The sequence below is a fragment of the Dermacentor silvarum genome, chromosome 7 (genome assembly GCF_013339745.2).
Source record: "Dermacentor silvarum isolate Dsil-2018 chromosome 7, BIME_Dsil_1.4, whole genome shotgun sequence".
NCBI lineage: Eukaryota > Metazoa > Arthropoda > Arachnida > Ixodida > Ixodidae > Dermacentor > Dermacentor silvarum.
In genome coordinates this window covers 26,184,826-26,208,926 of record NC_051160.1, presented here as the reverse complement: position 1 = coordinate 26,208,926, position 24,101 = coordinate 26,184,826, and the positions used below count along the sequence as shown (strand labels likewise).

At 48.0% G+C, this 24,101-nt stretch overlaps 1 protein-coding gene across 13 annotated transcripts in view; it reads right to left on the bottom strand.

The window, feature by feature from the left end:
• Window positions 1-23,882, bottom strand: part of LOC119457783 (MAP/microtubule affinity-regulating kinase 3) — a 171,240-nt gene extending 147,358 nt beyond the window's left edge. Inside the window, exon 1 of one of the 13 annotated variants that reach the window (XM_049670455.1) lies at window positions 23,413-23,882. The gene's annotated coding sequence lies outside the window, so the exon portion shown is untranslated. The remainder of the gene's footprint in view (window positions 1-23,412) is intronic. The other 12 variants (XM_049670439.1, XM_049670440.1, XM_049670445.1 and 9 more) reach the window with 12 other exon arrangements.
• Between the last annotated feature and the right edge of the window lie 219 nt (window positions 23,883-24,101).

Sequence of the window (24,101 nt, the reverse complement as noted above, 5' to 3'; positions counted from 1 at the left end):
AAAAATTACGCAAGAACACCCACAGTATATATAAACATAAAGTGTTCCTATTTATTTAGAATAGGCAGCAGCGTCTAGCTAACGGAACATACGTAGTATATATAGAGACGCATACAGCACTATACAGTATACCGTTTGCATGACGATAACCATATGTGCTCCACGAAGGGTTGCATACAGACACAGAAGGCTATGCCGTAACACACGCTGTGTTTCCATCCGCCGGTAGGTGCCGACACCAAAGACAAGCAAACAGCGGCGCTGTCGCTCACTCCCCCCCCACCGGTCCCCCCAAAATAAAATAGAAAGAACGAAGAAAAATTGCGACGACGGCGCGTGCCATGGAGCAAACTGACTTCGAATGTTCTGAAAAATATACACACGCATACTCTTGCGAAACGCGATTCGGAGCCCACGATAACAAGCACGCTTTGGGTAAGTTTTGCTGCAACGGCGGGGAAAGCGCACGAAAACTGGAAGCAGGCAAAAACAGAAAGCATAAAACTGCCTAGAGAAAGACGCAGAACGGACTTCGTTTCTCGAGTTTTCCTTTTCGCACACGCACGCACGCACGCCCACAATATATCGGGTGTCCCAGCGAACTTTTCATTAATTTTTTTTTTTCCTATACACGACTTCGACATGCATTCCTACAGCATTTTCGTCGTCACAATATATGTGCTTACTTGATCTTACTTTCGGGCGAAATATTTCTACCGCATTCATAATACGATATACCGGGTTTCGAATGCTGTCTAAGTACAATATTCGCAAGAAATTGCGACAGCTAGTGCTCGGGTTGAAGAGCTCAACGAACGCGTCGCTTTGTCAAACATATATACAAGGGAGGAAGGAGGCTCGGAGGATTGAGAGAGGAAGAAAGAGTCGAGGGAGAGGGCACGCACTGAACTTGCACGGTCCATCTCACAAGTCAATTGCAGCACTGCCGCAGGCATACGAGGCGTACACAGATGGTATCCTTGCGCAGCGAAATATAGTTCCGGGCGTAACTGTCCGGTTACTGGCGGGATTAGAGAGTTTCATTTTTTGCTTAATATACATGATACGTTACAAGGACACGTGACATATATCAGGACTTTTGCGCATACCCGTCGCATATACCGCGAATTACTGTAGCGGTGATCAGACGACGCGGTGCAGATGAACACATATCTCGAGGGGGGCATTCGGCCTCCTCATTGGCTAAGGGGTCCGGCATCTCCCGCAGCGCTGCGAACTACTTGCGAGATGGAGTACAGTGTATGTGCTATGTAGGGGGCCGCATACAGTAACTGTGCATCCGACAGAGTTACTGTATGTGGCCCCCGTAATTGCCGAGGGCAGCTGCAATTTGCTACGGTGCGCTCAACTCGCCGACGAAGACAAAAAAAAAAGAAAAAAGAAAACAGAGCGAAATGATTGATCTCACCACGTACTGTGGAAACCCACGCAGGGCAGCAGCAGCAACGTTCACACAGCGACCAGGCAGCGACGGCGCTCTTACTCGTAGGCTCTTGGTTCCGTTACGCGAGAACCGCTGTTTGTTACACGGTATACGGGAAATACGTTATCTCCGAGCAGTGCTCATAATTAACCGCGGCTCTTGCAGCATCCAGTGTGTCATCATGATCACCACCCGCCGCCCGAGGACTTCAGCAACACAACCTAGACAAAGGCCGGTTCACTCCGATTCGTGACGTCACGCTATACCTGGCCCGACTGCCGTATAGAATCTAACGGGGAAGCTCCCGAGTAATCAGCGGCGATTTCGGCGTCACCGCTTTCGTCACGCCCTCGGCAATGGAAATTTCGGGCCAGGTATGGCATGACGTCATGGATCGGAGTGAACGGGCCTTGTAGTTTCTAGGTGGTGTTGACGTATAGTCCTTTTAAACACCCGCCCATATCACCGAAGCGGGCAGCGCTTAAAGGACTGCGTTCGAGCGAATAAAGAATTCACTGGCTTGGACGTGAATGCAGCTACGTGGCCCTTCTCGCGAGACGAAGCAGATGGCCACGATAGAAGGTTATCTGTACGGTATGGTGCATACTTAAAGAGAACAACAACCTGTTTAGTAATTGGCTACCGATTAAAGCTATTGAAGAACGGCACGAAGGCGTGCACACTGCTTTTTGACGCGTAGACGTAAACCGAACACGTTCTGTATCAGTCTTTGTTTTGTCTCGATTAATATAGAAGCGCTTCAGTTAAATTGGCTTTATTACAAGGTGTTCCTCTGTAATAACAGACCGGACTGTACACATTCAGTGCCCTGGCACTGAATGTGTACAGATGATGTACACATCCAGTATCCTGAGTGCCAGGGCACTCAGGATATTAGGCACGAGATACTCAGGAAGGCCGTGCTCAAGCCACATACTATTCCAGAGACACAGTTCGAATATAACGGACAACAAATGCTCAAGCTCAATGTACTTGCAACACACGGGGCCGATGCCCCTCTTCTTCGTTGTTTTTTTTTTTTTTTTTTTTTTTTTTTTTTTTTTTTTTTTACTACATATGCCTTACGGCTAATTACTTAAAAAACTAGCAGCCGCGCGTATGGGCGTATTCGTGGCTCCCCTGTCAATGCCAGTGTCCAGGACCCATGCTGATTGATCTATGCGTTCAACGTCATAAAGTAACACAGGGCTTACGAAAGGTGCCGTAGTGCAATGCCGCGAATTACTCGTAATTTTAATACGAGCCTTCGTTACACGGACCAGGAGTGGGCCGTCCAGCGGGCCAGGGCCATTGCCGAGGATCTCGGAAGATTTTTCTCCGGCGATGGACCCCTGGCAGCCTAGCCCCGGGCACCAACAGCCATAACCGTTGGACAAATAAAGTTTATTCCTATCCTATCCTTCGTTACAGCTTATTTTGCAACCATTCTTCTCCTCCGATTCTATTCATTGTTTATCGCGTATCTCGCCGAGTGGGCGATATACCCACCTCTCCACTGATGCTGCGAAGTCACGTTTATAACGAAATGCCTCCTCGCTTCAGATTCGTTACAACGAAGCTATATACGGTCGCGCTCTGCTCCATCTTCACCATGGCGCGGAAACGACACACAACCGCCGCCGCCGGACGGCGCAAGCCACGACCCGAGGCGACAGCGGGCTGTGATTGAGCGGCCTGTCGCAATCAGGCCCTTGAGTCACTCTCGGGAAGGGAGGGAGGGGGGAGTGCACCGTCCAGCGCCTTCAGGAAGTGTCTCGGACTCTCCGCGTACTTAACTCTCTTCTTTTTTGCTCTTGCTTTCGCAAACACGTTGCCAATTTGGGCACGCACACACACAGACAGATAGACAAAATAGCCCTTCCGCGTACACACACACACACACACACACACACACACACACACACACACACACACACACACACACACACACACACACACACACACACGCACACACACGCACGCACACACACACACACACACACGCACGCACGCACGCACGCACGCACGCACGAGCGGCCAAAGACACAAAGGCGCAAAAATTAGGGAGGTCGGGGAGGCGGACAACCACGCGCGTCCCGCCCATTGATGGAGCACGACGCGGGAAAACGCGCAAGGAAGAAAGAAAGAAAGAAAGAAAGAAAGAAAGGAAATTGCGTCTCTCGCAGTTGTCTACCCATTGAAGAACAACGCGCACATTCTCTCTCTCTCTCTTTGGCGCTATCTCAGCAGCAGCGCCCCGGGGCGGTTGGCTCGGACCCCTCGCCTTCCCCGCCAATCCAAGTTAACACACGTACCCGAGAATAGGACAGAACCACGACGAAGTGGTGCTTTTGTTTCCGCTTCTCGGCGGAGGTATACTCTTGCGAAGGCGGAAAAAAATAAAAGAAAAGAAAAAATATAGACGGCACAACAACAACGGGAGGGTGAGGGTTGCGGAGCCGAGGCCGACGCGAGGGCGTTCCTCTCCTGTTGGCGTCGACGCTCGCTTGCTGACCGGCCAACAGCAGCAGCAGCAGCAGCAGCTAACGGCCTCAGCGAGCCTCGGGTAAATAACACACGCTATAGCGGAGCTGCTTGAACGCCGTCCAAGCGAGGAGTATGGGGCGGGTTGCGCAGCGGTGCTCCGCGGAGACTCGAAGCTCCAGAAGCGAGCGAAGGCCTTTCACTCCCTCTCCATGCGGCTTGCTCGTGCGCAAGAAACTGCGGGCCGATTGCCTCAGCACGCTCGGGCTCGCTGGCACTGTGCCTAGGGCTACACACGGCGGGGCGACGGCACCGAAAGGCGCGCGGGGGTCACCGAGCGGTTATTACGGACGATAGCTTCGGAAAGAGACGTAAATATGCCCTGTATAATGTTCCATGTATCGTAACTCACAGGCCAAGTTTATGCCTCCAAAGTCTGAGTTAATTAAGCACGGGATACAGTTGACGCCTGGCATTTTTCGTACCGTCACTCGGTCCTTAACTTGTTCCCGAGTTTCAAGTGTTAACCTTCAAGTTTCTGCCCCAAGTGTTAGCACCGGTAGAATGCAATAATTGTACACGTTTCTGTTTCAACGACAGTGGTAATTGCTCCCAGTCAGGATTTGGCGATGCCTGCCGTATGCACTCCAACTCCTTTGAATTCTTCTGTAAATTTCCTGCTCGTGATCACGGTCTCTTGTGAGTAATTGACTTAGATAAACGTACTCCTCTACAGACTCTAGAGGCTGACTGGCGATCCTGAATTCTTGTTCCCTTGTCAGGCTTCTGCTAATCAATAACTCTCACATCTGCCGGTCACACAAACAGCAAGGCATTTGTGGCAGCGCAATGTCAGGTAATAACTACTGTTCGCATAACTATAAAAATAAATCACCAGCAGAAATTACCTATACTAATATAAATGTCTGCTCTATGGGGCTGGTATTCTCAACCGTTATTCACTCCGTGCCCACTACGCGTTTCCACAGAAAACATAACTTTGACAAGCTCGATCGAATCGAATACAAACCCAAAGCGCATCACACACTATTAAAATTTCGACTTTCACGAATATACGCGCACGTTTTTTTTTTTTTTTTCTTTTTCTTTTTTTGTACAATTGTACTGCAGCCTGCACACCTATACATTTAGAGAGCATCGTCGACTCCCGGGCCTTACAATTGCGCAGGCGACGGTGCAAACATAACGGACTGAATACGCAACGTTTCAGTGAACGCCGCTTCCGTATAGTTTCGATTTCTTCGTTGTTACTACCGAGTTAAAAGGCGTGTACTGGCAGGAGGGCGTGGAGGCAGCGATTGTTTCGCTACGCGCATTGACCAGTTTCGCCACAGTCGAGCGCGTTTGGCAATTCGTGCAAAGGACGTTCGACTCTGAGGCAAATGGCCAGTGGCTTTTTCTCTCGCAATTCATCGTCGCAGAGCCGTTATATGCGCATGCGCTCTTTTCTATTACCTCGTAAGAACGAGGTCACGTGTTCTGTGCGCGGTGCTTGCACGCGACGTACGCCAGAACAAAAAGCAGCAGAGCGCCCCCCTAAGAATTCCATTTGTGCCTTTTCACGCCGGGCGAAAGTATGTGTATACAGTGATCGCTATTACACAACTAATATGCCAACGGGGAAGTGACTGCAGATTCATATCACTCCTTTTTGTGTCACGCTTTTAGATTCCACTAGAGATAAGGCGATATTAGCGCGCTTCGAGAATCGCTTATCGCTTTTCATTTCGTGTAAATAGGATGTCTGTCCCGACTGGAACTCGGAGAAAAATGTCGCCGCGGCTTAGCTACGTAAACGACAGTACAGTAAGGATGCCCGTGGGGTGATCCGGACTGACGCACAGGCGCGCCCCCATGCAACGCTTCGAAGCAGACCAGAGAAACAATAATTATATATTTAAACGCAAGACGGCACGGAGCAAATGTAAAGAGTGAAAGGAGTTGGCTCGGAGTATAATTACTCCCGATATTCACGACGCTGAATTAGCCCGACCCATGCACGGACTGCGGTTCGACGATGCTGAACGGAACGCGTGTATATTGCAACGGAATACACTCGAACCCGCATATAACGAACTACCGTGTACATCGAACAGCTGTAAAATACCCTTGAAAATTATTGTATAAATTTTGTATTTTATATATCGAATTACCTATATAGCGAACTCTTTTGTGATCCCTTTCAGATTCGATATATCCGGGTTTGACCTATATAGTTGCTAAACACATGCAAACGGTTCGTTCGGGAAATGGCGCTAAAACGACGCAACAGCTTGTTGGTGGGATCGACAGTTGGTCTTGACGAATGATTTTAGCGCAAAAAAAAAAGAAAAATAAAGCACCTACTGACATAATCGCACGATCGAGTTTGCATTTACTTACTGCGCAGTCTGCAGAACGTACTGTATAGCGTGAACTTGTCTAAGAGATTCGCGAACACACACACACACACACACACACACACACACACACACACACACACACACACACACACACACACACACACACACACACACACACACACACACACACAAATCAGCTGATAAACCTCGACTGTGAGCTAATCTAGATGATCCCTCGCGACCACCTACAGAGGAGCGAAGAAGGGGAGTGTCGGATGAGGTAGAGAGGGTGTCACAGGTAAAAGGTCATCATCACGGGGATCACAACCCGGGTTGTTTTCAGAGAGCTTTCGCGGCTAAGTGTGGCGTATACAGGCGCGATCCAGCGCGGGAGCCGCCGGAGGCCTCCAACGGTATCCTCCCCCTCCCCGGCAACTTTTTCCTTTTCTCTATTCTTAGTTTCTCCGAGCGCTAGAAAGAACGGTCGTAAAACTCATCGTAAAAAAAAAAAAAAAAAAAAAAAGAAAAAAGTAACGAGGCTCACCTGGCACAAGCGAGGGACGAAGATAAAGAATGGCCGCTGCACCATTTTCTGCAGCCCTGCCACGGACACGACGATACAGACACACGCAAGCAAGAAAGCAATGAAGAAAGAAAGAAAGAAAGAAAGAAAGAAAGAAAGAAAGAAAGAAAGAAAGAAAGAGCCGTAACTTGACAGGACAACACATCCGCACCGGCTGTAAAAAGTGTCGCGTTCAGCATTCGGCCGGCACGGCACCTCACGGTGGAGAGGAAGAAAAGAAATAAAACGAGAAAAGAAACCGGTAAACTTCTGCAACATTTTTTTTTTTTTTTTTTTCTCGAGTTTACGACGCGGAGGGACAGCGGTCGCTCTCTTCGGCGGACCACAGCCGCCGAGGTGTACATACATGGAAGCACCCTCGTTTGACCCGACAAAAGATAAGAACGGCAACTATATGTACCCAAAAGCGGGGCTTTATTTACCCGCCTCGGTGCGTCATTATCCGCTCCTTCGAGCTATACCATGGGTAGACTCCCACCCGTCGACAGGTGGTCCATAGAAAACGGTGTCGTCCATCCGACCAACCACGGCCGCGTTTGCTCCATTATAGACCGTTTTATCAGAGATCGAGAGAGAGAGAGAGAGAAAGAGAGAGGGGGTAAAAATAGCGGAGGGTCATCGATTCAGCGGGCACGTAGGCGGGCACTGCGCGTGTACACAACGCACCCTCGGCTTGGGTTCCTGTTCTTTAGAGAGGTTCGGAGTTTCTAAAGATTTACAGGCTTTACTTTGAAAGAGATTTAAGGTGTTTTAGAGAGGTTTAGATTAGGGAACGCAAGAGGCTCAACGTTCCGATTGCGCACGAAAGCCGCTTAATTGGCTACCAGAGCAACAGCCAAGCAGGGTTCTTGGGTGTGCAAGCCGCTTGCGTCACCTCTGTGATAGACTAAATTATGGAATCCATAGTTATATGAAGAATGGTATACCATATAGTTAGGGAGAGTGACCCGCTGGGAGCAAGAAAGAACGCGAAGGGCGCTACACGGTTTCTTCCGCACGCAGAGGCGCTCGGGTCATATACGCTGTTTCCAAAACAGTCGTTAAATGATGAGGTTTTACGTGCCAAAACCACGATCTGATTATGAGGCACGCCGTATAGTGCATGGGGGACGCCGGCATAATTTGGACCACCTGCAGGGTGCTTTAACGTGCACCTAAATCTAGATACACGAGTGTTTTCAATCCCGGCCGCGGCGGCCGCATTTCCATGGAGGCGAAAATGCAAAAAACGCCCGTGTGCTTGGTATTTCCCGCAAAAAAGAAGAGAAAAAGAAACGTAGCACGCCAATTTATTTATTTATTTATTTATTTATTTATTTATTTATTTATTTATTTATTTATTTATTATTTATTTATTTATTTATTACATACTGATAACCTTATATGTATGCTGTCCAGGGTCGAGACACAAGTACAGAGGTCAATACACTTGTCTAGAACACACTCTTGAAAACAAAAGCAGCTACCAAAGCTTGAGCCGACCACCATGTCGAGAGAAATCAATGGGAACTGTAAATTTATTCACACAACCTCACATACAGCCGATTTTGTGCCACATTTCATCTTCAGATATCTCCAGTGCATTCCTGAGAGCGTGGTTCGCGTGTTCTCCAGAAGTGTATCGACCTCTGTAAAACTGTGACAGTGCATGGTTTCAAACATGGTTAACAGTTACTGTTAATAACAATGCGAAAGATTGTGAACAAAAAATAAGGGCGATACAAACACTTTCCTGCGAGTCGTGTCAATGCAAATAGTTCGCTTATGCAAAGGTATTATAGTTCTTGTAAACGCTGTAAAAAATATTATTTAAAATTATACTCCCCCCCCCCCCAAAAAAAAAAAAAAAACGTAGCATGAACAATTTATGGTCATGAAAAACGACGATATATACATTTCATTTTTCTCGTTAAGGCTGTAGGGAAATATAATTAGCTAGTTTTGATGATAAACCTATCAGTTGAACCCCTACTAACTACGTGATCAGGTAGTGCATTTCACTCTCTTAATGTATGTGCGAAAAGTGAGCAATTAAATGTATCACCGTGGAACCTTTATTGTTTTAAGTGTCTACTACGTTTTGTTCTAGTGGGTCTGGCGTCTGAGAACGATAGGAATCGACCGCTATTTCCGTTTACTTCATTATTTAAACGCTGGAATAGGAACTCGAGGCGTAGAAGCTTTGCCCGTTTGCTTATGGTGAAAAGACCTGCTCTCGCAAGCAGTTCCGAAGGCGAATCACGGCGTCGATATACTTGTACACAATTCTAATTGCTTTCCTTTGCACTGCTTCTAATTAATCAATGCATTTCTTTCGTGTGTGTAAACCAACTTATAATACCATATACAAGAACTGAGCGAACTAACGATGTATATGCTAATAGTTTTGTGTTTTGTGAAGTAGTCCGAATTGGGAGTTTTAGTGAGGAAAGAGCGGAAAAGGCATTAGATAAGAAATATACGTTACACGTTTATCCCATTTTAAGTCTGTCGAAATAATTACCCCGATGTATTTATAGTGGTAACCGACTTTTAATGGAACTTCATCTATGACATATAAGTGAACGTCAGAGGTTTCTTCTTTCTCGATATTGTCATACAGACAAATTTATCTACATTAATATTCATCTGCCACAATCGGCACCAATCAGTAACGCTTGTAAGTGCATTATTCGGGATAACATGATCTGTAGTGCTAGTGACTTCTTTATATATATTATACAATCATCTGCGAACATTCGGACTGCCACATTTGTATTCTCCGCTAATTCGTGAATAAAAATTAGAAAAAATATGGGGGCCAGTAGTGTGCCTTGCGGTACTGCGAGGCACACTTCTGTTCTCAAGTTCATCAATTTGTCTAGCCATGCAGTTCGCGCTGCGTTCCAGCGACAATACATTTTCTTCAGCAGGAGTTATTCTACCTTCTAGAGGTGAAAGCTTGTCGATTTTAGCATGTACGGCTGTTATGGATTCGTTGGTTCTCGTGTTTTCTTCTTTGATAGCACTTAGATCAGAGGCAATGTTTCGAATCTCTAACCTTCTCCAGACACCCATTCTGTTAATATAACAGAACGCCGGCTATAAGCACTATACGCATATAACGCGGCCTTATAGTTACTACTTAAATTGCTAGAGTGAACGCAAATGTTTCTCAAAGAGATGTGGACTGACACTATACCTGTTCTGTCACAGCACGTCACTCCGGTGATCACGTGACCAATGTCTGACTGCGAGCACAACTGGAAAAAAAAAAAAACGCAGGCCTGCGTACTTTCTCGTATGCTGTTTTACACTTTCATCTTATTGTACTTTTTTCTTCATTTCTTTATCCCTCTTCCTGATTGCGTATTAAATTAGGCGTAAACTACCACCGTCGAAACACGGCACTATTTTAAGCCGCGCAGTAACGACCAAAGCTTCCGCGGTGCTGATATAGCAGACGACAGACCAACAGTACACGAGCCGTTACGGCACGGTACCTAAGCACTTTTTTTTCCTGTGTTATATTTTCTTTTCCCCAGATAATGGGAGACGAAAAAAAAAAAAAAAACTTTCGCTATCCAAAAGAACACACGCGGAAAAGAGGTTCGCGAGCGCCACCTGCTAAGCCTGAAAGCCGAGCGACTTCTCTTTTGTCTCTATTTAGCGCGCAGCGTATACACATAAAACGTCGAGAAAGCCGGATCCGCGGCCACAGTTATATGCGCACGGCGCTGTTCATTGCAAAACGCGCACTTGTGTTCCGAGAGGCGTGGAGACGGGGAAACAGAAACGTGGACCCCGCCAACGCACAAAAGCCCTCTATAGTTTACCCGGAAGTGTCCTTCCTATGCCTACCTTCCTCTTCACATTGCTGTCTTTATATATCGCAGAACAAAAAAAAAAAAAAAAAAAAGGCCGTCTGTTTCAACAGGCGTGCCCGCGGGAACACACAAACCACAGCCGCTATAGGAAAACGTGTGGCTATTACGTCACTCCCTCCCGGTCTAACATCGTTCGCAGTGTGCAAACACGGTAAACCAAAGCGAATGACCGAAGCTGTTCTGTCGTCAAACGCGTGCAGTCTCGTTAAAACCGTGCAAGGCGCTGTGACGACGTCTGCTAGACGTCTGCTAGACGTCTGCTAGCGCGAGCCCCACTGCCCGAACTCCTTATTACGTTGCTGCACCAAAACGTCGCAGCATGGCTTTTGGAGTAACATATAACATATATATGGCTCAGGTGGGAGTGATCCATCGGGGCAGACGGCGCGAGAAACAAACAACCTGCGCGAGGTTAGATCGACAGATTGCGTGCTTCGCTTTCGTTCTCGATTTTCGCGTCGATATAGCACCCCTATAATTGAGTTTCCGACTAAATGTTCACGAGAGCTCGATATGACTTTTTCTTTTCCCAATGGTATGCGCACATTCGACTGCAACATTTCGCAGGACGCGCGGTCGCCACTGGAAAGCTAATTCTTGATCATACAGCACCGCTCACAAACAGAAATCTGTGAGCGCGACTAGTTAGGCAACCTTTCTAGTGCTTAACGCTGAAACAATTCAGGCACAAAACGGACGGATGACGAGACACAGCGTTTGCATAGTTATAGGCAGGACCTGAGGACGAACGAGTTTCGCGTCACGATTGACTTGATTGATTGATCGATCTTAACATACAAAAGCAACGCACTGGTCATGAGAGACGATGCGTATATAGTGGGGGGCTCGGGATGAATTTTGACCGCCTATAATATGGTTCATACAAGGATCGTCTTCGCACCCGACCTCCACGAAATGCGGCTGCCGCAGCCGGGGGTTCGAACTCACGACCTCGTGCTCAGCAGTCATACAGCGCCATCAGACAGCGAACCACCACGGATGCCGTTTTGCGCTGCAGAAACATGTATAGGTATACGCGTGCAATTACGCTTGGTTACAGTGAGCCGCCAAGAGTTCTAAAAGCGCGCACAGAAGCTCCACGAAGCAGCGCAAACACAGTGTCTGCGCTGTGTGTATACAGAAGTGTGTGTTGTGGGGCAAGACAGCTTCGCACCTTAAATAGCACGCGAGCTATTAGGCGCTACAGCTCAGTGACGCTGCAGTCATTGGCGCACGTATAATTAGCGATGAATACTCAGCGCGCGTGTCGGCGGATGACGTCGCACATTTTTTCCCCGCTATGGAAAACACCGCGATGATTCAACCGCACCTATCAGAGACGCAGGCCCGACTGTGCACGTGTTTTCCCGTTCCGCGCCCGGCAACTGACTGTCAAAAACGCCTGCCCTAATACGCGTCCTTCGCTTGTTGAAGCGAGCGCCAATCACCCCGCACACACAGCGCACCGCCCATCAATCAATCAAAAGCGCAGAAAATGAACTGCCGTCGCAAGCTGATTGTTTCGCCCTCCGCAAGTTCGCGACGTCATAATGGTGGACTGCTTCCAACCGTAGACATATATATACATAAAGCCGTCGCGCCAGATCGACTGCGCAAGCGCCACGATGACGTCATCCACGCGAGCCCCGGGGAGCGTATCAAGAAGCCGTCGGCTAACGACGTCATGACGTCACCCGCGGCATCGTGACAACCCCGGAAGGCCGCGCGCTGCCGCCATAACACGACTTGCCAAGCCACAGCTGTTGCCGGGCGCGTGCGCAAAAACAGGCGTTCGTTGCCTCGTCTACAAAAGGGATTCGCAAAAATTCGTCTGCTCGCGGAGCCGCCCTCGTCTGCTGTGACGTCATCGGCGTATGCGGTATAGAGATAACGAGCGATGAATCGGTTGAAAAGTCCACATTCTGAATCCCCTCGAGAAATGAAACGTGTGATCATGTGATCCCCACGGCTAAAAAAGCGCGACCGTAAACCAAACAGGAGGACGACATACACAGTAGAGCACTGCACGGGCTCGGGCTTACCTGAAAGCCCGGGCCCGGCCCGGCCCTTGGGCCGGGCCGGGTAGAGGAGTTTTTTCACGGGCTCGGGCCGGGCTCGGGCACGGCGTGTGCTTTTTGACCCGGGCCCGGGCCGGGCTCGGGCTTTCTTCGAGTTATTCTCGGGCTCCTCAACTCTGAAAAACATGTATTTTTCGGTCTCGGGCCGGGTTCGGGCCGATTTTGAGTCGGGCTCGGGCCGGGCTCGGGCTTAAGGTAAAGGGGTGGCGGGCCGGGCCGGGCGGGTAACGTAGATTACTTCCCGGGCCCGGGTCTCGCCATAAATGTTTTGATCGGGCTCGGGCGGGCCGCCCAATGTAAAAACGGGCCCGGCCCGGGCCCGGGCCGCAAAAATCGGCCCGTGCAGTGCACTAATACACAGTAAACGCAGTGGGGTAACTGATCAAATGTTTCGTATAGGTGACAAGATTACAGAAGCAGTTCTTTCGCGTCCAAAAGGAATTGCGCTGTAGGTGGTTCGTCTCTGGCGATCAGCTAGATTTGAACTATTTCGCAATCAATATAACTCCTTGTCCTCTGTTTCGCATAACCATGGAAAAAAAGAAAAGCCGTTTAGCGTTACAGCTAGATGCGTCACTGCTCTTATCAGGAACATCTACTTTCCTTTTTTTTTTAACTTCTGCTTGGGCTTCAAAATAATGACGCACTTTTATAAGAGGCACGTCTACAGTTGACAGTGACATGCCCGATTGATGAGACCGTGGTGCTAAAGTCAACAAACTTTGAGCTCTGCTAATCTGACCGCCTGAGTCTGCTGTATACAACGCGCTATCGCTTGGAGTCAAAACAAGCAATATGAAACGCCGTGGTTCTTTATTTTTAAAGTCGGTAACCGACTCTCACGTCTCTGCTTTCTGGAGTGTAAAGTTAAGCACAATAACGACGTGTTCATGCTCTATCTCCCCCTTTATTTATTTTTTATTCTGTTTTATCTGCTCCTTATTCCTGCATTGTATTGGCAGGGCATGGTTGCTTGCGTCGTCAATCGCAGCCTTTATATATATATATATATATATATATATATATATATATATATATATATATGGGCTTTCCTCTTTCCTTTATTTTCCCTTCGAAACATTGATGTTAGGATAGTTCTCTGGAGTTCGATTATACTTTAAAGGCGGACATGCACGCGTAATCGAAGTGCACGCTCGACTAACAAATCGGTAACTATATAACTTTTAACTAATCACTTACGGGCACATATATTGCAACGCACGAATTGGAGCCGGTGCGATTCGGAACGCTTATACTCACTTTGAGAAGGAATTCTCAGTCTGGTATACTAGTTTCTCGAGATACGCGTTTAGAAATTCCGCGACCAACTGGCACTGGTGTATCCAGGTATAAATCTGGGCACTGCACCACTAATGAAAGGCATTTGGTTAAATATGTAAACGAAAGAAACAGTGCATTCTGACGCAAGCTTTACGGCGCTTCTCTCAAAAACGGGTAGGCCTATATTGTTTCAACTTTCGCTCTAGGCGGACACACGTATAACTAGAGAACTAATTGTATTCAATTCGTACGCTGCAATATAAGCCTAATCAGTTAGTAAAAGACGATCAGGGAAATTGTGCAGCGCGATTAGCCAGGCATTTCGATTTCCCGTGCAACACCAAACTTCCAAGAAAACAACACTGCACCTTCAAAGCCCCAAACAGGGTGAAGACTGAGTGTAGTTTTACGCATATTAGAGTGTCGAAAAGGTGTTAACATGTTTACACCCTAGAAGGTGTACAGGTTTACACGGCATGCGCTGCAGCGCACAATGCAGTCGGTCGTGCACTTCCATGATTCATCCATGCCCCCTGCTAAATGCGTTCTCCTCACTGGCGAAGAAACAATTCGGCGCAACGCACAGCTCACGCGAAACGCCGCTTCGCGCGACGGGAACTCGCGAGATTTCGCAATTCTCCCAACCAACGCCGTGTCCGCACGATGGAAGGCGCGCACTCCTGCGAGAATCGCCGGGCCGCCAATGCGATTCGCTTCCAGCGAAACAATTAACTGCGGGGTCGCCACCGCTTGCGCACGCAATGCAGAGCTCGAAGCACACAGGCGTCTACCCCCCCCCCCCCCCCCCCCCCTAGTACGATGGCCCCGGCCTGCTTTATTCGTGGCAAATGCACATACGTAATACCGGACGCCACCCACAACCCAGCCACTCAATAACGCCAGCGACTTCCGCAGGGGGGGGGCAGCACCGGAAGCACCGCTGCAGGTCGAGGACGTTCACATCGCGCGAACCGCGCTGCACGCAGCGACCACGGATCCGCCAGACGCGCGCGCAGTTCGCGACAAGTGTATGTACGTTTCACGCACGTGCGCGATGTACTGCGTTTCACAACAATCAGGCGGCAACTGCAGTGGAAGCTATAGAATACAGCTGGTCTGAGCCAGTCAGAAGCGCAATCTTGCGAAAGAGTACGTGTGCCTCAGCCTCAGAGCGTCGTCTGCTACACCTCGAGAGCACAACATGCTGCTGCTGGAGTGCCCGCGAAGCGTTCCAGACGGCACACCAGGATTGAGCAGACGACGATGTGCCAAATCATACCTCGTATAGCTTTTTAAAGTCTGCTGTTCTTTCTGCATTACTGATCCCACACAACCGCAAAAGCGTATCGCTATTGCATGTTGTGGAGGCTGTACTCGTGTTATTTGCTATTATAATTTTTTTCTGTTTCTTTTTTTTTATGTTGAAACTGGCGACGCAAGAACCTAAGCCTATTTCGTGCGTTTCCGGCGTCATTTTCGGCGACCGCACGCAAGGAACTTCACAACCTATTAAAACGAGCTTTTAAATACAGCCGTTTTCACCGGGGCACCCTTGACGTCACTTTTTGTCACTTGAATTCAGCGTCAATCATCCGCTGTCGCCGCGCGGTAGGTACGGATGTCCTCGTTCCCAATTTCACCGCACCTCGACGATTGTCGCACCAGGGAAAAAAAAAAAAAAAAAAAAAGAAAGAAACAAAGAAAGAAGGCTGAAGGATAGTATATAGGCTCGCTTCTCCGACCGATCGTTTCCGCTCCTTTCTCGGAATCACCTTGGAACGCGCGCTTTTGCGAATACCATGCACAACAGTCGGCGTCGGAAACAGGTTGTCTGTGGCCGAATTCGTCTATCTGTGTGTGTGTACACACACACACACACACACACACACACACCATATATATATATATATATATATATATATATATCACGAAAAAACGCCACGAGAGCCCTCGCGCGAGAGCCCACGACGGCCCAAACAGGAAATACGCGGGACGCTGCTTCATAAAACCATAGTCTCTCCTAAAAAAAGAAGAAAAAAAAATACTACAGAGAGATCTGTGATCCCGCGATCACTCGTGCTACCACGTGCATAGGGGAGCGCGAATGGTGATTTTTGAGGCCGAATCGAATACGAATCGAACAGTGCAAAAGGCGAATCGAATCGAACACCTTTCGAATAGTGGGTCCGGTACGTATGTAGTTCAGAAAGAAGGGGCATACACACTTACGAAAAAAGGCCGTGCAACGGCCGAAACATTCTTATGTGCTGTTTGTTCTCCCGTAAGATTGCTCAGGACTTCTTTCCTAATATATATATATATATATATATATATATATATATATATCAGGAGAATGTAGGAGCTCAATGGGCCACTTGTTATTTGAAGAAATGATGGCCCAATGAAGACGTTGTGGTTAAACGATAACTTAAAAAGTTTATTTATGCCAACAGTTTAGAGAGCGAACTCTCTTCGTCAGCAGGGTAGTTTCAATGCTTAAAACTGCCCTGACGAAGTTTGACACTGCCCTTCATGACGAAGAGAGTTTCTCTCTCGAAGAAAGTTCCAATCTCTGCTTGGACTATAGTTGGTATGGCATGACTGTATGGCGTATACGGTATAACTATATGGTTGCGATGCCACACGGCGAGCCACACACAGGGCCACTGAACGTAAACACCGCTTCCATTTCCTGCTCGTAAGTCATCGTGGGTGCCACCTTAGAAGCGTAACCACGTAGTACCAATACAGCCAAAGCAGAAGGTGGACCTTCGATACATGTTAAAAGCATAGTCGGTTGTTCGACTATGCTATCGGGCACAGACGACGCTGTCCCCAACAGTCTCACAAACTGAATGCACACACAGTAGCGATAAAATTAAATTAAATGGTGGGGTTTTACGTGCCAAAACCACCATCTGGTTATGAGGCAGGCCGTAGTGGGGGGACTCCGGAATAATTTGGTCCACCTGGGGTTCTTTAACCTTAACCTTCATAACCTTTACTAAGTACTAGTAGCGATATATAGAGGCCCATGATACACTAGTTGGGTCAGCTGGTCCGCTACACCAACCTAATTAATGGTCGCCCCTTTTATCAGCCCCACCCCTTTTTTCGTACAATAAGTAATAGAGTCGAAGCTTGATTTAACGATAACCGGTTTTACGAAACCTTCGATTGAACGAAGTGCTTTCGATTCCCAGACGCATTCTTAAATCATAATGCGTGGAATACCTCGAACCGACAAGTGAGCTCTATCTATAGGTATCGTCCGATGTAAGAAAAGTTTTATTTGTTATATTATTTAAGAAAAGTTTTATTTGTTATATTATTTATTTTATATCTTTATTTTTTTGTTTGGGGAGTGAAAGAGAGGGGGGGAGGGGTAAAATATAGATATGTCGGTCGGGTTTCAGTTCAGGCGACCCTCAACGGGCACCATCTATACAATGAATGCTTGCACGCAGGCAAATTACTTTTTTTTTGTTTTTCCGGGTAAACATTGTTAATTGCACTGGTGTTTTCAAGTGTTCGGATTTAAGAAAATAATTGCCGGAGCCTATCAACTTCGTTATACCGAGGTTTAACTGCACTACAACGTGAAAGACACACATACCCCGAATACGACTACTACTACAGCTTCTGCTGCTAAGCTAGTGAGAGAGAGAGAGAGAGAGAGAGAGAGAGAGATCAAGAGAAGGAAATGACGCTTGATAACCACGGACGAATTAGCGACGCACATTGGGCGAGCCCATCTTGGTTCTCCGAGGGGACGCCAGCCGGCTCTCGCTGGCCGACGGCAGACCCCGCAGCTCTCCTGCAGCGAGTACACGATGCTTCTATAGTTTCGTGAAACGGGACGCATAGCCGGCGGGCAAAACGCAGACGGCGGATGAGCGGATCGCAATCTGTGTGCGCCTGCTTGCAAACGTGGTGTAAGGAAACGTGCGCATACACACCACGACCTCCTCTATACTTCCGACCTGCTCACTGACGCCACCCCTACGGCGGCGCGCGGGCCTAAAAACTGTTGCGTAGAGACCGAAAGTGCCGCCAGGTGCCGCCTGAACTAACCCCCACAGCAGACGATGCGACGTAGCGCACGTTGAGCGCACGGCGGTCCTGGCGCACTGCTGTGCACGTTATTCTGTTTGTTTTTCGTGTTTCTAACGCGTAGATTGACGGATTCACGGAGTTTAACGTCTCAAAGCAACTGTCTGGCCACGAGAAGGACCGTAGCAGAGGGCTCCGAAATAATGTTGACTACCTGACCCAGTTGCACGAGCGATTTTGCAGCGGGATCGAACGCGTAGGTAACAACAAACAAACAAAAATAATATACAGCGCATGGCATGGAGAATGCAATCCTTATATTCATTTTCTTGCTTCATTTCGTGCAGCGCCGCCTCGTTGGCTGCTGCCAACATCCATTTACTAGTTGATACAACTAGCCCATGGGGTAATTCGTGCATGGACTAGTTGGTACATTGATATAGAAACCCGAGTTTCTGCAGCACGAATGAACAGAACATATATATAAACGACGTACACGGTCATCCGCCTAAGTCGTTTACCTTCATGACCTATAATTCCCGCTGCATAAGCTCGAGTTTCAAGATTACCTTTATTATGCTGTCCACACGGGAAAATAAAAGCGAGCGGAAGGAACGGTCGTGCTTTACGCGTCGGGGCCTAGAGTAATAGCGACCTTCTAAGGATGAAAGTGTGCAACTTAACTGTCGGCGTACCGCTACGTTGCTACATCGACTATTCGCGCCTACAATATTTTTGAAATGATCCCTAACAGGGTTAGTTCTCACGGTTACGGCCACCCAGTAGCGCACCCAGCATTTCTGCCAGGGGGGGGGGGGGGGGGGGGGGGGGTTGACAGTTTGCCAATACCATCTAAACAGCACTAATTTCGATTTCTTCACAGGAAATTGTCAAAAAAATGCGCTTTTTGCGAGTGTGCAGGTGATTGCGCGTCTTACATCTTATTTACAGTACTCAAATGCGTAAGGAAAGAAAAGGGGTTAAACAAAAGGGGGTTTTAAGTCGGCCTCAGGGGGGGGGGTTACAACCCCCGAATCCCCCCCCGTCGGTGCGCCACTGCGGCCACCGCTCGAGCTTCGCATCGGCACTGCTCCCGCGCTCTCATCATTGCTTCTGCTGTATCGTCTTAAGCTTCAAATAAAAGCGTCAGGAGAGAAACAATTCAATTCAGCAGCTCTTGCTAGCACTATACTGATCCATGGAAATGTTGTGTATACGAACCACGACCTCCTCTATAAACTTTTTTATAGAGGAGGAGGTCGTGATACGAACAGCCAAGCTTAAATGATTTAGTGCGACTAATTTTGATACTCTACCCATATGAAAACCTTGCGCAGAGAAACTTTTCATTTTCATCAGATTTCCATATTGAAAAGGACATGCATTTTGGCTGTCTGTCCGCCACATTATACCATCATCCTTTTTTTTTCAATAATTTTTAGATGTCACAGGGAAACTCGTGGAACGATATCCCAGTCGCGATTCTTGACCGCCGCCGGCTCGACTTGCAGATAGCGACGGAACAGTACACCATTTCCGGGAAACGGTGTTACTGCTACCGTACCCTAATGCTGTTGTTGACTGTGCAGTCGCTAAGTGACACACGATCAACTCCGAATGCCACAAAGGCAAGCGCCTACCACACCAACCGAAGAAGCAGACCACGCGGAGCACATGCGGCCACAGCACTGATTGCGAAGCGATAGGGGTAAGTGGTGGCGCCACGGCATGCGGTGGCAGTTTGGCGAAATAAAAAAAAACAAGACAAGCAAAAGCAAATCTGGCGTCAGGGGTAGCGTCGGCATGAGCAGGTCGGAAGTTTATAGAGGGGGTCGTGATACACACACACACACTCGCACGTGAAAGCAACAGACGAAGTGAAAAAGCACGCGCGCATTTAATTATCTTTTCCCCCAAGCGCGGTCAGTCGCCCTAGCATGGCCACAGCCCTCTCCAGGCGTGATTCATCGTCACATCGTTGTTGTTGTCCTTTCCAGCCTTCGTCACGAAACTTGCAGGAACGGCAGACGGCATGCAAGGTCACATTGTCAAAAAGGCCGCTTACAGAAGGACATGAAGTACAATATCGAGATCTCGTTACATTATCACGACATCGCTAAGGGCCTCGTGAGTGATTGAGTAAAAACTTTATTGAAAATAAATAAAAGAAGGCACGATGATAAGGGCCCCATGCCGCAGGAAATACGGCATCGGTGTCGGCTTAAGCGCGAGTAGTAGTAGTAGAAAACGTTTATTCACACAGAGAAAATAAATACGGAGAAAAATGTACATCGACGACGTCGTTGGCGGAAATAATCGTCCCGAACCACGCCGACCTCGCAGGCCCACCGCGTGACGCAATGCGTTAGTGAACAAAAATTAAATTTCTCAAAGTAAAATCCGTCCGAAAATTGGTAAAGTACGGCTTAACCACAACCTACAGGCGTGATGACGTCGGGTTGTAATTTGAATATACGAGAAAACATAATTCGGTTGCCGGGAAGCCTGATAAGCAGCCAGGGATCTTTGAATGCTATCGCGTTCCATTCCAAATTTTTAGAGGAGGACGAATATTCGTAGTTCCGAATGCAACAACACTACACACTAACTTTTCACGTTCGAAAAGCCCCCCCTCTATTCGGTATTTCTGATATTCGAAACTAACCAAACAATTTGCAGCAGCAACCGACTGTGTTAAAGTGACCGTGGTTAATTAAGGTCTTGTTACTGTGTTCTTCGGAGAGTCAGCTAAACAAAGTGTCGCAAATTATCAGAAGTGAAGCAACGACATTTTTTTTTTTTTTTCGAATGAATGTAGAAACAAAATGGGTAATGCAAACCTTGTATTGGGTTTCGCGGCGGAAGCCTACATGACAACTTGTGAGTTTCGCTTGTAGCCTGCCATTTAGTGTCTTTTGGCAATCAAGTCGTGTGCTTTTCTTTTTCTTCTCCTCTTGTTTTTTCACAACTTCTGGTCGGTTTTTTTTTTTTTTTTTTTTTTTTTTTTTTTTTTTTTTTTTTGGCAAGGCTCCATTCCAAACAGCAGCTGTTCATGCAGCAGCAACAAAGCTCTAAAGGTGTTTAGAGGTTATTCGTGCAGTTATTTAATGACAATTGGTGATCCGTTTAAAACTGATTCTTTGTCCCTGATGGTTAGCTGTCTTTTTTTGGACTAGTCAGCCCAGGAGTGGTGCCGAATTCTACACAAATATTCCCGTTGTAAATACGAATATGCATGCGTCAGCGCTTGATTATTCGACATTCGATACTTATTATTCGCATTCGATTCGTATTTGAAAAAAAAATATATGATATTCACCCGCCTCAACGTTTTATCATTTGAAATCCGGGGCCGGGCTCGAAATTTATAATCTTCTTCTTCCGGCTTTTTGTCTGCAGTCGCTCAAATGGGGGACCGTGTGAACGTTCATTTCTCTCTCTTTCATTTTGTATATCCTCTCGTACGCCATCCGTGCGTACATCTTGGAGAATCACTCAGCACTAGCAATAGAGCCAACTTTATTTCTTTTTACTGCTGCTTATTGTTACCGTGAATGTGAGGAGGCTAAATTGGTTTCAACAGGAAACTTAACAGCGCTAGCTTTGCCGAATGATAACTCATACAAAGCTAGCGCACCATTTGCGTTCCGTTAGAGCGTGGTCTAATATAAAGTTGATTAAATGCATTAAAAGATGGGGGGGGGGGGGGGGGGGGGTACCACAGTCAAACGCAGTTTGCGCAAGACTTTAAAAATTCCTACGGGGAATTCAGACGGGAAAAAAAATGACTACCGATCTTGTTTGACATAGACAAGCTCAATTCGACCGCTTAGAAATCTTGGGCAACACATTTTACTAGTATTGGATAAGATACGCTAAACTCCTCGAGTAATGGCTGGCAGGAAGGAGTTAGGGGAGAGTTGTTATCAGCAGACGTGAAATGACGTCTGCGACGACATCGCAACGTCATAGGTTTCCTTTGGACATGTCTGAACCATGTAGTGGAGCGCATTTCCGGTCGGCGCCGAATTAAAGAGCTGAACTATCGACCTAAAGTTGCAAATATGATTCCTAAATTCTCGCTTACGTCGCGTCGACTGCTGGCAAGCATCGTTCTCGGCTGCCGAACAGAAGTTTTATACGACTCGTCTACAAGTACGCTAACTATCGCCCGCTGATTGTTTGTCCGTTGTAACTATTATTACTCTCTAAAGGAGTCTAGAAAAGCTACTCAAATCTCCGGTACTGTGTACACGTACGCCAAAGATTTACAGACGATGTCGCAACCCACTGACGAAGTGCTCGAAACGAGTGGCTCTTTAACGCAGACGACCTTGGCGCATGCGTCGAACTGCGCGGCCTTCAGAAAACATCCTACGCCTCCTCGCAGACTGAGGCTCATCCTTGTTAGCAGCGAAGCCGATATCGGCTGCTATGCCAAACCCAAGCGATCACGTCGGCGCTATTTTGGAAGTCACGGCCATCGCGCCACCTGCAAATCACCGCTCGTCCCCAGCAACTAACTTCCTTTATCCTGGCGCCTCTGAACACGACGATCTTCTCGTGTTTAGTTTTGCAGAGTATATATGTGTATACTACAACTCTGGTATAGCTAAACACAGCGGCTATTTATACTACACCGGTACAACGAGAAGTAGCAGACGGCATCTGCCTGGTTCGGCGACGAGCATTGCGTGTCGGCGCGATTAGATCTGAGGAAAAACGCGTTGCAGATTGAGCGCCGATTGCCAGCTACCGAACGACGGGACAACGATCGCTTATAAGCGCGTCCTAATGCCGTATCAAAGAAAAGAAGAAAAATAAAAGAAAAACAGTGGGACCCCTGCCGCGGAAACCTTGTCTGATGCGACGCCGCTTCCTTTTTGGCACGGGTCGCACACACACACACGGACAATGGTTTAATCGAGGAAGCGGGCAACGCACGCACGCTTGGCATATCCTCTCGCGGACGCATTTCGTATAGCTTCGGTCACGCTGCCATTTACGGAATCCTCACGAGACGCGCTCGGGGAAGCGATGCAGCAACGCAACCGTGACCGCGAACGCCGCACTTTGCAAGTGGGGTCACACGGTAAAAAAAAAAAGAAAAAAAAATTAATCGAATTAACAGCTCGAGAGGATTCAAAGGAAGGATTGCACGGAAAACCCGCGGCGAGGAGACTTAAAAGCACGCGCGAAAGCAATCGATTCATGAAAACACTCGTAGCACACGCAGGTGATGTTAAGAACGAGAACTTACGGAATCACCTCTTCCAACTTTCTCGGGCCACTTTGTGTTGGGGCGGCGGCGCTCTTCCTGCCCGAACAGCGGCTGGGCGTCGCTGGCTGCACAAAGTTTGGCCACTTTGGCGCGCCCAACGAACTTGCGGCGATCGGTTGCGGGCTGCTGCAAAAACACTTTGCAAAGAGCGACCACGCACGACCACGCTCCCACATGCAGCACAAGGCCGTGTCACTGATCCCGTGTTGCACCGGACGGGGGTCGGCACCGAACGACGGCAAAATGAAACGGGGTAATCCAACGCCACAAGATCCGTGAAGAGCACGAAACGCACGAAACCCCCCCTGAGTCAAAACTCGTAGAAGCACCAAACACAACGCACACACAGACGTACCACTCCGGTAGGGCAGGCGAATAACTTTGGCTTCTGAAAAGAACGGCGAAGGAAGGCGTGCGGGAGAGGAGAAAAAGAGCCAGCGATAAAGGTAAAAAAACTTCTCGTTCAACCTCTCTCTCTGGTTGGCGCGATGCCGCTAGCGTTGCGAGGATTACCTTTTATGAGCTGCTGTAGAGGGCGCCGCGCTAAATAGGTCAAACTTTGATTCCGAGGGGGCGCCACCTCACAAACAACCTCTTGAAGTTTCCGAGCTGTGAAACACCGCCTACGCCGGTATGAAATCTTACACAACTTTTTGTGACACAGCTCT